The sequence below is a fragment of the Bombina bombina genome, chromosome 1 (assembly GCF_027579735.1).
Source record: "Bombina bombina isolate aBomBom1 chromosome 1, aBomBom1.pri, whole genome shotgun sequence".
Classification (NCBI taxonomy): domain Eukaryota; kingdom Metazoa; phylum Chordata; class Amphibia; order Anura; family Bombinatoridae; genus Bombina; species Bombina bombina.
In genome coordinates, this window is record NC_069499.1 from 1504831447 (window position 1) to 1504845928 (window position 14482).

A 14482-nucleotide genomic window follows, 5' to 3' on the forward strand; every position below is an offset into this window, starting at 1 on the left:
GTGTCATTGTTATTAATAAAATTGCACTTGAATCTTCTCTGTGCTCTATTTCTTTTTTTGCATGTATAACCTGGATATCGAAGCCGTGTAAAGAAAGCACGGCTTAAAGGGAGCAGCAGGGTTGAATTGTTCCAGGAAATTGGAGTAACACATCTTTGCCTCTGTATCACGCAGTGGGCTGTTCTGACTTTTTGCAATCACAATTTAGGTACTATTCCTGGGTTTATAACATATAATCAAGGATATCATTGAGAATCCCATTGAGAGACTTATATTGAGAGACTATTATTGAGAAACTTTCATTGAGAATTTTCATGCTTTATTTTATACTGATAATTGGATTTGTGAATTTGATCTGGTAACTTGCATTGTATGCTTTTTAATACTCATTTATTAATAATCACTTCTCTCAGCTAGAGGGTGTAATACAATTGTACATATTATTTATCTATAGATATATATTTGTTATATAGGAATCAGGATTAGAATCAAAAGAAGGCTGTAGACTTAGCGCTGAAGTGGTTTTGTTTGTGTACAATATTATTGAGTTATCTTTATTTAAGCTCTTGTGTGGGTTATTGGCCTCCTCTTAATGGCTGGAAATATATCTCACATGTAATGGAGCCCTATGGACTACCCTCTTTTTACAAAAGAAATTATGTTTGAGGTTTTGTCAGCCAATACAAAAATAACTACTGTAAATCCCTTTCAATATCAATAAGTTAATACAGTCAGATTATTGTAGTTCCTCATTCACTTGGGATACTAATGACTTACAGCAGTTATGTTCTACCACATAAGATAATTGTGCCATGCATTGTACTAAAGATGAAGATCAAACATTATTGAGAATGGTCTGCCTATATATTGATAAATCAATCATAGCTAAATGTATCATCTGGTCTCCCTAGTGAAAATGAGACAAATAGCTGTATCTAGCATAGTTTAGGCTAAGTAAAAATATAATAAAAGTTTCACTTGACAAATAATCTGTACAGGATTAATATAAATGTTATCGTGCAGCTATAGTTTATGTTAGGTGGACCATTTAATGTTTAACACTGTTTCTCAGGTGCAAGAAACTTTAGACTGGATGAACAAATCACATTGAACTGGAAAAACTGAAAATGTAGTTATAAGTTGAAAAAAAATAAAATTTATGCTTACCTGATAAGTATATTTATTTTTTTGACACAATGAGTCCACGGATCATCTTAATTACTAATGGGATATTCACCTTCTGGTCAGCAGGAGGTGGCAAAGAGCACCACAGCAGGGCTGTTAAATAGCTCCTCCCTTCCACCCACTCCAGTCATTCGACCGAAGTTAAGGATAGAAAGGAAAAACCAGGGTGCAGGTGTCTGAAGTTTATAATAACCAACAACCTGTCTTACAAGAACTGAGTAGTAGGATTAGGACACAAGGAAGGAACAACAACCTCCCGATTAATGTTCAGATCAGAAACAACCTTAGGAAGAAATTCAAATTTAGTACGTAAAACTACCTTTTCAAAATGAAAAATAAAGGTAAGGAGAATCATACTGCAATGCCGAGAGTTCTGACACTCTGCGAGCAGAAGAAATAGCAACAAGAAATACAACTTTCCAAGATAAGTTTAATATCTAAGGAATGCATAGGCTCAAACGGAGCCCCTTGAAGAACTTTAAGAACTAAATTCAGACTCCATGGAGGAGTAACTGGTTTGAACACAGGCCTGATCCTAACCAAGGCCTGACAAAATAACTGAACATCTGGAACATCTGCCAGACGTTTGTGTAACCAAATAGACAAGGCAGAGATTTAACCTGTTAGGGAACTTGTCGATAATCCTTTTTCCAAACCCTCTTGAAGAAAAGACAAAATTCTAGGAATCCTAACTCTACTCCATAAGTAGCCTTTGGACTCACACCAATATAGATATTTACACCATATCTTATCGTAAATCTTTCTAGTTACAGGCTTACGCGCCTGAATCATGGTCTCAATGACCGATTCAGAAAAACCACGCTTGGATAAAAATAGGTGTTCAATCTCCAAGCACTCAGCTTCAGAGAAACTAGATTTGGGTGAAGGAAGGGCCGTTGAATTAACAGGTCCTTCCTCAACGGAAGACTCCACGGTGGCAGAGATGACATGTCCACCAGATCTGCATACCAAATCCTGCGAGGCCAAGCTGGTGCAATGAGGATCATCGCTGCCCTCTACTGCTTGATTCGAGCAATGACCCGAGGAAAAAGAGCAAACGGAGGAAATAGGTATGCTAGACTGAAGGTCCAAGTAACCGCCAGAGCATCTATCAATTCCGCTTGGCGGTCCCTGGACCTCGATCCGTATCTCGGGAGCTTGGCATTCTGTTGAGATGCCATGAGATCCACTTCCGGCTGACCCCACTTGAGAATCAGGCGGGAGAACACTTCCAGATGAAGTTCCCACTCCCCCGGATGAAAGGTCTGCCTGCTCAGAAAATCCGCCTGCCAGTTGTCCACCCCTGGGATGTGGATCGCCGACAGACAGCAAGAATGGAATTATTTTGGTTACCTCTGTCATGGCTTAGGAACATCTCGTTCCTCCCTGATGATTGATGTAAGCCACTGACGTTATGTTGTCCAACTGGAACCTGATAAACTGGACCGAGGCTAACTGAGGACAGGCCAGAAGAGCATTGAAGATCGCTCTCGGCTCCAGAATGTTTATAGGAAGAACAGACTCTCCCTGAGCCCTTAGGGAGCCCCAGACTGCTCCAACCCTAAAAGACTGGCGTCTTGTCACAATAACCCAAGATGGTCGGTTCCCTGGGAGAGATGATCCAGAGACAACCACCATTCAAGAGAATCCCTTGTCTCCTGCTCCAGTAGTATTAGAGGAGACAAGTCTGCATAATATCCGTTCCACTGTACTAAACCACTGATGGTCGAGGAGTGGACTGAAGGACTCGGCAAGTATCGATAATCTTTGATTTCCTGACCTCTGTCAGAAAAAACAATTTATGTAAGAACTTACCTGATAAATTCATTTCTTTCATATTAGCAAGAGTCCATGAGCTAGTGACGTATGGGATATACATTCCTACCAGGAGGGGCAAAGTTTCCCAAACCTCAAAATGCCTATAAATACACCCCTCACCACACCCACAATTCAGTTTAACGAATAGCCAAGAAGTGGGGTGATAAAAAAGTGCGAAAGCATATAAAATAAGGAATTGGAATAATTGTGCTTTATACAAAAATCATAACCACCCCAAAAAAAGGGCGGGCCTCATGGACTCTTGCTAATATGAAAGAAATGAATTTATCAGGTAAGTTCTTACATAAATTATGTTTTCTTTCATGTAATTAGCAAGAGTCCATGAGCTAGTGACGTATGGGATAATGATTACCCAAGATGTGGATCTTTCCACGCAAGAGTCACTAGAGAGGGAGGGATAAAATAAAGACAGCCAATTCCTGCTGAAAATAATCCACACCCAAAATAAAGTTTAATGAAAAACATAAGCAGAAGATTCAAACTGAAACCACTGCCTGAAGTACTTTTCTACCAAAAACTGCTTCAGAAGAAGAAAATACATCAAAATGGTAGAATTTAGTAAAAGTATGCAAAGAGGACCAAGTTGCTGCTTTGCAAATCTGATCAATCGAAGCTTCATTCCTAAACGCCCAGGAAGTAGAAACTGACCTAGTAGAATGAGCTGTAATCCTTTGAGGCGGAGATTTACCCGACTCAACATAGACAAGATGAATTAAAGATTTCAACCAAGATGCCAAAGAAATGGCAGAAGCTTTCTGGCCTTTTCTAGAACCAGAAAAGATAACAAATAAACTAGAAGTCTTTCGGAAAGACTTAGTAGCTTCAACATAATATTTCAAAGCTCTAACAACATCCAAAGAATGCAATGATTTCTCCTTAGAATTCTTAGGATTAGGACATAATGAAGGAACCACAATTTCCCTACTAATGTTGTTAGAATTCACAACTTTAGGTAAAAATTCAAAAGAAGTTCGCAACACTGCCTTATCCTGATGAAAAATCAGAAAAGGAGACTCACAAGAAAGAGCAGATAATTCAGAAACTCTTCTGGCAGAAGAGATTGCCAAAAGGAACAAAACTTTCCAAGAAAGTAATTTAATGTCCAATGAATGCATAGGTTCAAACGGAGGAGCTTGAAGAGCCCCCAGAACCAAATTCAAACTCCAAGGAGGAGAAATTGACTTAATGACAGGTTTTATACAAACCAAAGCTTGTACAAAACAATGAATATCAGGAAGATTAGCAATCTTTCTGTGAAAAAGAACAGAAAGAGCAGAGATTTGTCCTTTCAAAGAACTTGCGGATAAACCTTTATCTAAAACATCCTGAAGAAACTGTAAAATTCTCGGAATTCTAAAAGAATGCCAAGAAAAATGATGAGAAAGACACCAAGAAATATAAGTCTTCCAGACTCTCTAATATATCTCTCTGGATACAGATTTACGAGCCTGTAACATAGTATTAATCACAGAGTCAGAGAAACCTCTTTGACCAAGAATCAAGCGTTCAATCTCCATACCTTTAAATTTAAGGATTTGAGATCCTGATGGAAAAAAGGACCTTGCGACAGAAGGTCTGGTCGTAGCGGAAGAGTCCACGGATGGCAAGAGGCCATCCGGACAAGATCTGCATACCAAAACCTGTGAGGCCATGCCGGAGCTACCAGCAGAACAAACAAGCATTCCTTCAGAATCTTGGAGATTACTCTTGGAAGAAGAACTAGAGGCGGAAAGATATAAGCAGGATGATACTTCCAAGGAAGTGATAATGCATCCACTGCTTCCGCCTGAGGATCCCGGGATCTGGACAGATACCTGGGAAGTTTCTTGTTTAGATGAGACGCCATCAGATCTATTTCTGGAAGCTCCCACATTTGAACAATCTGAAGAAATACCTCTGGGTGAAGAGACCATTCGCCCGGATGCAACGTTTGGCGACTGAGATAATCCGCTTCCCAATTGTCTATACCTGGGATATGAACCGCAGAGATTAGACAGGAGCTGGATTCCGCCCAAACCAGAATTCGAGATACTTCTTTCATAGCCAGAGGACTGTGAGTCCCTCCTTGATGATTGATGTATGCCACAGTTGTGACATTGTCTGTCTGAAAACAAATGAACGATTCTCTCTTCAGAAGAGGCCAAGACTGAAGAGCTCTGAAAATTGCACGGAGTTCCAAAATATTGATCGGTAATCTCACCTCCTGAGATTCCCAAACTCCTTGTGCCGTCAGAGATCCCCACACAGCTCCCCAACCTGTGAGACTTGCATCTGTTGAAATTACAGTCCAGGTCGGAAGCACAAAAGAAGCCCCCTGAATTAAACAATGGTGATCTGTCCACCACGTTAGAGAGTGTCGTACAATCGATTTTAAAGATATTAATTGAGATATCTTTGTGTAATCCTTGCACCATTGATTCAGCATACAGAGCTGAAGAGGTCGCATGTGAAAACGAGCAAAGGGGATCGCGTCCGATGCAGCAGTCATAAGACCTAGAATTTCCATGCATAAGGCTACCGAAGGGAATGATTGTGACTGAAGGTTTCGACAAGCTGAAATCAATTTTAGACGTCTTTTGTCTGTTAAAGACAGAGTCATGGACACTGAATCTATCTGGAAACCCAGAAAGGTTACCCTTGTCTGAGGAATCAATGAACTTTTTGGTGAATTGATCCTCCAACCATGATCTTGAAGAAACAACACAAGTCGATTCGTATGAGATTCTGCTAAATGTAAAGACTGAGCAAGTACCAAGATATCGTCCAAATAAGGAAATTCCACAATACCCTGTTCTCTGATTACAGACAGAAGGGCACCGAGAACCTTTGTAAAAATTCTTGGAGCTGTAGCTAGGCCAAACGGCAGAGCCACAAACTGGTAATGCTTGTCCAGAAAAGAGAATCTCAGGAACTGATAATGATCTGGATGAATCGGAATATGCAGATATGCATCCTGTAAATCTATTGTGGACATAAAATGCCCTTGCTGAACAAAAGGCAAGATAGTCCTTACAGTTACCATTTTGAACGTTGGTATCCTTACATAACGATTCAATATTTTTAGATCCAGAACTGGTCTGAAGGAATACTCCTTCTTTGGTACAATGAAGAGTTTTGAATAAAACCCCATCCCCTGTTCCAGAACTGAAACTGGCATAATTACTCCAGCCAACTCTAGATCTGAAACACAATTCAGAAATGCTTGAGCTTTCACTGGATTTACTGGGACACGGGAAAGAAAAAATCTCTTTGCAGGAGGTCTCATCTTGAAACCAATTCTGTACCCTTCTGAAACAATGTTCTGAATCCAAAGATTGTGAACAGAATTGATCCAAATTTCTTTGAAAAAACGTAACCTGCCCCCTACCAGCTGAGCTGGAATGAGGGCCGCACCTTCATGTGGACTTAGAAGCAGGCTTTGCCTTTCTAGAAGGCTTGGATTTATTCCAGACTGGAGATGGTTTCCAAACTGAAACTGCTCCTGAGGATGAAGGATCAGGCTTTTGTTCTTTGTTGAAACGAAAGGAACGAAAACGATTATTAGCCCTGTTTTTACCCTTGGATTTTTTATCCTGTGGTAAAAAAGTTCCTTTCCCACCAGTAACAGTTGAGATAATGGAATCCAACTGAGAACCAAATAATTTGTTACCCTGGAAAGAAATGGAAAGTAGAGTTGATTTAGAAGCCATATCAGCATTCCAAGTTTTAAGCCATAAAGCTCTTCTAGCTAAAATAGCTAGAGACATAAACCTGACATCAACTCTGATAATATCAAAAATGGCATCACAGATAAAATTATTAGCATGCTGAAGAAGAATAATAATATTATGAGAATCATGATCTGTTACTTGTTGTGCTAAAGTCTCCAACCAAAAAGTGGAAGCTGCAGCAACATCAGCCAAAGATATAGCAGGTCTAAGAAGATTACCTGAACACAGATAAGCTTTTCTTAGAAAGGATTCAATTTTCCTATCTAAAGGATCTTTAAACGAAGTACCATCTGACGTAGGAATAGTAGTACGTTTAGCAAGGGTAGAAATAGCCCCATCGACTTTAGGGATTTTGTCCCAAAATTCTAATCTGTCAGACGGCACAGGATATAATTGCTTAAAACGTTTAGAAGGAGTAAATGAATTACCCAATTTATCCCATTCTCTGGAAATTACTTCAGAAATAGCATTAGGAACAGGAAAAACTTCTGGAATAACCACATGAGATTTAAATACCTTATCTAAACGTTTAGAATTAGTATCAAGAGGACCAGAATCCTCTATTTCTAAAGCAATTAGTACTTCTTTAAGTAAAGAACGAATAAATTCCATTTTAAATAAATATGAAGATTTATCAGCATCAATCTCTGAGACAGAATCCTCTGAACCAGAAGAGTCATCAGAATCAGAATGATGATGTTCATTTAAAAATTCATCTGTAGAGAGAGAAGTTTTAAAAGATTTTTTATGTTTACTAGAAGGAGAAATAACAGACATAGCCTTCTTGATGGATTCAGAAACAAAATCTCTTATGTTATCAGGAACATTCTGCACCTTAGATGTTGAGGGAACTGCAACAGGCAATGGTACATTACTAAAGGAAATATTATCTGCTTTAACAAGTTTGTCATGACAATTAATACAAACAACAGCCGGAGGAATAGCTACCAAAAGTTTACAGCAGATACACTTAGCTTTGGTAGTTCCAGCACTAGACAGCGATTTTCCTGAAGTATCTTCTGACTCAGATGCAACGTGAGACATCTTGCAATATGTAAGAGAAAAAACAACATATAAAGCAAAATTGATCAAATTCCTTAAATGACAGTTTCAGGAATGGGAAAAAATGCCAATAAACAAGTTTCTAGTAACCAGAAGCAAAGAAAAAATGAGACTGAAATAATGTGGAGACAAAAGCGACGCCCATATTTTTTGGCGCCAAAAATGACGCCACATCCGGAACGCCGACATTTTTGGCGCAAAAGGACGTCAAAAAATGACGCAACTTCCGGCGACACGTATGACGCCGGAAACGGAAAAGATTTTTTGCGCCAAAAAAGTCCGCGCCAAGAATGACGCAATAAAAACAGAATTTATGTTTACCTGATAAATTACTTTCTCCAACGGTGTGTCTGGTCCACGGCGTCATCCTTACTTGTGGGATATTCTCTTCCCCAACAGGAAATGGCAAAGAGCCCAGCAAAGCTGGACACATGATCCCTCCTAGGCTCCGCCTACCCCAGTCATTCGACCGACGTTAAGGAGGAATATTTGCATAGGAGAAACCATATGATACCGTGGTGACTGTAGTTAAAGAAAATAAATTATCAGACCTGATTAAAAAACCAGGGCGGGCCGTGGACCGGACACACCGTTGGAGAAAGTAATTTATCAGGTAAACATAAATTCTGTTTTCTCCAACATAGGTGTGTCCGGTCCACGGCGTCATCCTTACTTGTGGGAACCAATACCAAAGCTTTAGGACACGGATGAAGGGAGGGAGCAAATTAGGTCACCTAAATGGAAGGCACCACGGCTTGCAAAACCTTTCTCCCAAAAACAGCCTCAGAAGAAGCAAAAGTATCAAACTTGTAAAATTTGGTAAAAGTGTGCAGTGAAGACCAAGTCGCTGCCCTACATATCTGATCAACAGAAGCCTCGTTCCTGAAGGCCCATGTGGAAGCCACAGCCCTAGTGGAATGAGCTGTGATTCTTTCAGGAGGCTGCCGTCCGGCAGTCTCGTAAGCCAATCTGATGATGCTTTTAATCCAAAAAGAGAGAGAGGTAGAAGTTGCTTTTTGACCTCTCCTTTTACCAGAATAAACAACAAACAAGGAAGATGTTTGTCTAAAATCCTTTGTAGCATCTAAATAGAAATTTAGAGCGCGAACAACATCCAAATTGTGCAACAAACGTTCCTTCTTCGAAACTGGTTTCGGACACAAAGAAGGCACGACTATCTCCTGGTTAATGTTTTTGTTAGAAACAACTTTTGGAAGAAAACCAGGTTTAGTACGTAAAACCACCTTATCTGCATGGAACACCAGATAAGGAGGAGAACACTGCAGAGCAGATAATTCTGAAACTCTTCTAGCAGAAGAAATTGCAACCAAAAACAAAACTTTCCAAGATAATAACTTAATATCAACGGAATGTAAGGGTTCAAACGGAACCCCCTGAAGAACTGAAAGAACTAAGTTGAGACTCCAAGGGGGAGTCAAAGGTTTGTAAACAGGCTTAATTCTAACCAGAGCCTGAACAAAGGCTTGAACATCTGGCACAGCTGCCAGCTTTTTGTGAAGTAACACAGACAAGGCAGAAATCTGTCCCTTCAAGGAACTTGCAGATAATCCTTTCTCCAATCCTTCTTGAAGAAAGGATAGAATCTTAGGAATCTTTACCTTGTCCCAAGGGAATCCTTTAGATTCACACCAACAGATATATTTTTTCCATATTTTGTGGTAAATTTTTCTAGTTACAGGCTTTCTGGCCTGAACAAGAGTATCAATAACAGAATCTGAGAACCCTCGTTTTGATAAGATCAAGCGTTCAATCTCCAAGCAGTCAGCTGGAGTGAGACCAGATTCGGATGTTCGAACGGACCTTGAACAAGAAGGTCTCGTCTCAAAGGTAGCTTCCATGGTGGAGCCGATGACATATTCACCAGATCTGCATACCAAGTCCTGCGTGGCCACGCAGGAGCTATCAAGATCACAGACGCCCTCTCCTGATGGATCCTGGCTACCAGCCTGGGGATGAGAGGAAACGGCGGGAATACATAAGCTAGTTTGAAGGTCCAAGGTGCTACTAGTGCATCTACTAGAGTCGCCTTGGGATCCCTGGATCTGGACCCGTAGCAAGGAACCTTGAAGTTCTGACGAGAGGCCATCAGATCCATGTCTGGAATGCCCCACAGTTGAGTAATTTGGGCAAAGATTTCCGGATGGAGTTCCCACTCCCCCGGATGTAATGTCTGACGACTCAGAAAATCCGCTTCCCAATTTTCCACTCCTGGGATGTGGATTGCAGACAGGTGGCAGGAGTGAGTCTCCGCCCATTGAATGATTTTGGTCACTTCTTCCATCGCCAGGGAACTCCTTGTTCCCCCCTGATGGTTGATGTACGCAACAGTCGTCATGTTGTCTGATTGAAACCGTATGAACTTGGCCTTTGCTAGCTGAGGCCAAGCCTTGAGAGCATTGAATATCGCTCTCAGTTCCAGAATATTTATCGGTAGAAGAGATTCTTCCCGAGACCAAAGACCCTGAGCTTTCAGGGATCCCCAGACCGCGCCCCAGCCCATCAGACTGGCGTCGGTCGTGACAATGACCCACTCTGGTCTGCGGAAGGTCATCCCTTGTGACAGGTTGTCCAGGGACAGCCACCAACGGAGTGAGTCTCTGGTCCTCTGATTTACTTGTATCTTCGGAGACAAGTCTGTATAGTCCCCATTCCACTGACTGAGCATGCACAGTTGTAATGGTCTTAGATGAATGCGCGCAAAAGGAACTATGTCCATTGCCGCTACCATCAAACCTATTACTTCCATGCACTGCGCTATGGAAGGAAGAGGAACGGAATGAAGTGTCCGACAAGAGTTTAGAAGTTTTGTTTTTCTGGCCTCTGTCAGAAAAATCCTCATTTCTAAGGAGTCTATTATTGTTCCCAAGAAGGGAACCCTTGTCGACGGAGATAGAGAACTCTTTTCCACGTTCACTTTCCATCCGTGAGAACTGAGAAAGGCCAGGACTATGTCCGTGTGAGCCTTTGCTTGAGGAAGGGACGACGCTTGAATCAGAATGTCGTCCAAGTAAGGTACTACTGCAATGCCCCTTGGTCTTAGCACCGCTAGAAGGGACCCTAGTACCTTTGTGAAAATCCTTGGAGCAGTGGCTAATCCGAAAGGAAGCGCCATGAACTGGTAATGCTTGTCCAGGAATGCGAACCTTAGGAACCGATGATGTTCCTTGTGGATAGGAATATGTAGATACGCATCCTTTAAATCCACCGTGGTCATGAATTGACCTTCCTGGATGGAAGGAAGAATTGTTCGAATGGTTTCCATTTTGAACGATGGAACCTTGAGAAACTTGTTTAAGATCTTGAGATCTAAGATTGGTCTGAACGTTCCCTCTTTTTTGGGAACTATGAACAGATTGGAGTAGAACCCCATCCCTCGTTCTCCTAATGGAACAGGATGAATCACACCCATTTTTAACAGGTCTTCTACACAATGTAAGAATGCCTGTCTTTTTATGTGGTCTGAAGACAATTGAGACCTGTGGAACCTCCCCCTTGGGGGAAGCCCCTTGAATTCCAGAAGATAACCTTGGGAGACTATTTCTAGTGCCCAAGGATCCAGAACATCTCTTGCCCAAGCCTGAGCGAAGAGAGAGAGTCTGCCCCCCACCAGATCCGGTCCCGGATCGGGGGCCAACATTTCATGCTGTCTTGGTAGCAGTGACAGGTTTCTTGGCCTGCTTTCCCTTGTTCCAGCCTTGCATTGGTCTCCAGGCTGGCTTGGCTTGAGAAGTATTACCCTCTTGCTTAGAGGACGTAGCACTTGGGGCTGGTCCGTTTCTACGAAAGGAACGAAAATTAGGTTTATTTTTGGCCTTGAAAGACCTATCCTGAGGAAGGGCGTGGCCCTTACCCCCAGTGATATCAGAGATAATCTCTTTCAAGTCAGGGCCAAACAGCGTTTTCCCCTTGAAAGGAATGTTAAGGAGTTTGTTCTTGGAAGACGCATCAGCTGACCAAGATTTCAACCAAAGCGCTCTGCGCGCCACAATAGCAAACCCAGAATTCTTTGCCGCTAACCTAGCCAATTGCAAAGTGGCGTCTAGGGTGAAAGAATTAGCCAATTTGAGAGCACGGATTCTGTCCATAATCTCCTCATAAGGAGGAGAATCACTATCGATCGCCTTTACTAGCTCATCGAACCAGAAACACGCGGCTGTAGTGACAGGGACAATGCATGAAATTGGTTGTAGAAGGTAACCCTGCTGAACAAACATCTTTTTAAGCAAACCTTCTAATTTTTTATCCATAGGATCTTTGAAAGCACAACTATCTTCTATGGGTATAGTGGTGCGTTTGTTTAAAGTAGAAACCGCTCCCTCGACCTTGGGGACTGTCTGCCATAAGTCCTTTCTGGGGTCGACCATAGGAAACAATTTTTTAAATATGGGGGGAGGGACGAAAGGTATACCGGGCCTTTCCCATTCTTTATTTACAATGTCCGCCACCCGCTTGGGTATAGGAAAAGCTTCTGGGAGCCCCGGGACCTCTAGGAACTTGTCCATTTTACATAGTTTCTCTGGGATGATCAAATTCTCACAATCATCCAGAGTGGATAATACCTCCTTAAGCAGAGCGCGGAGATGTTCCAACTTAAATTTAAATGTAATCACATCGGGTTCAGCTTGTTGAGAAATTTTCCCTGAATCTGAAATTTCTCCCTCAGACAAAACCTCCCTGGCCCCCTCAGACTGGTGTAGGGGCATTTCAGAACCATTATCATCAGCGTCCTCATGCTCTTCAGTATCTAAAACAGAGCAGTCGCGCTTACGCTGATAAGTGGGCATTTTGGCTAAAATGTTTTTGATAGAATTATCCATTACAGCCGTTAATTGTTGCATAGTAAGGAGTATTGGCGTGCTAGATGTACTAGGGGCCTCCTGAGTGGGCAAGACTCGTGTAGACGAAGGAGGGAATGATGCAGTACCATGCTTACTCCCCTCACTTGAGGAATCATCTTGGGCATCATTTTCAGTGTCACATAAATCACATTTATTTAAATGAGAAGGAACCCTGGCTTCCCCACATTCAGAACACAGTCTATCTGGTAGTTCAGACATGTTAAACAGGCATAAACTTGATAACAAAGTACAAAAAACGTTTTAAAATAAAACCGTTACTGTCACTTTAAATTTTAAACTGAACACACTTTATTACTGCAATTGCGAAAAAGTATGAAGGAATTGTTCAAAATTCACCAAAATTTCACCACAGTGTCTTAAAGCCTTAAAAGTATTGCACACCAAATTTGGAAGCTTTAACCCTTAAAATAACGGAACCGGAGCAGTTTTTAACTTTAACCCCTTTACAGTCCCTGGTATCTGCTTTGCTGAGACCCAACCAAGCCCAAAGGGGAATACGATACCAAATGACGCCTTCAGAAAGTCTTTTCTATGTATCAGAGCTCCTCACACATGCGACTGCATGTCATGCCTCTCAAAAACAAGTGCGCAATACCGGCGTGAAAATGAGGCTCTGTCTATGATTAGGGAAAGCCCCTAAAGAATAAGGTGTCTAAAACAGTGCCTGCCGATATTATTTTACCAAAATACCCAGATTAAATGATTCCTCAAGGCTAAATATGTGTAATATATGAATCGATTTAGCCTAGAAAATGTCTACAGTCTTAATAAGCCCTTGTGAAGCCCTTATTTACTGTCTGAATAAAAATGGCTTACCGGATCCCATAGGGAAAATGACAGCTTCCAGCATTACATAGTCTTGTTAGAATGTGTCATACCTCAAGCAGCAAAAGACTGCTCACTGTTCCCCCAACTGAAGTTAATTCCTCTCAACAGTCCTGTGTGGAACAGCCATGGATTTTAGTAACGGTTGCTAAAATCATTTTCCTCTTACAAACAGAAATCTTCATCTCTTTTCTGTTTCAGAGTAAATAGTACATACCAGCACTATTTTAAAATAACAAACTCTTGATTGAATAATAAAAACTACAGTTAAACACTAAAAAACTCTAAGCCATCTCCGTGGAGATGTTGCCTGTACAACGGCAAAGAGAATGACTGGGGTAGGCGGAGCCTAGGAGGGATCATGTGTCCAGCTTTGCTGGGCTCTTTGCCATTTCCTGTTGGGGAAGAGAATATCCCACAAGTAAGGATGACGCCGTGGACCGGACACACCTATGTTGGAGAAATGAAGCATTTTCAGCCCCCGCGAGCCTAACAGCCCACAGGGAAAAAAAGTCAAAATTTTTAAGGTAAGAAAAAATGATTGATTCAAATCCATTATCCCAAATATGAAACTGACTGTCTGAAAATAAGGAATGTTGAACATTCTGAGTCAAGGCAAATAAATGTTTGAATACATATATTTAGAACTTTATAAATAAAGTGCCCAACCATAGCTTAGAGTGTCACAGAAAATAAGATTTACTTACCCCAGGACACTCATCTACATGTTTGTAGAAAGCCAAACCAGTACTGAAACGAAAATCAGCAGAGGTAATGGTATATAAATAAGAGTATATCGTCGATCTGAAAAGGGAGGTAAGAGATGAATCTCTACGACCGATAACAGAGAACCTATGAAATAGACCCCGTAGAAGGAGATCACTGCATTCAAATAGGCAATACTCTCCTCACATCCCTCTGACATTCACTGCACGCTGAGAGGAAAACCGGGCTCCAACTTGCTGCGGAGCGCATATCAAC

General features: G+C 41.4%; 1 protein-coding gene across 2 annotated transcripts in view; it reads right to left on the reverse strand.

Moving 5' to 3' along the window:
* HELZ (helicase with zinc finger) overlaps positions 1 to 14482 on the reverse strand; it is an 842947-nt gene that overhangs the window by 348414 nt on the left and 480051 nt on the right. The window lies entirely within an intron of this gene.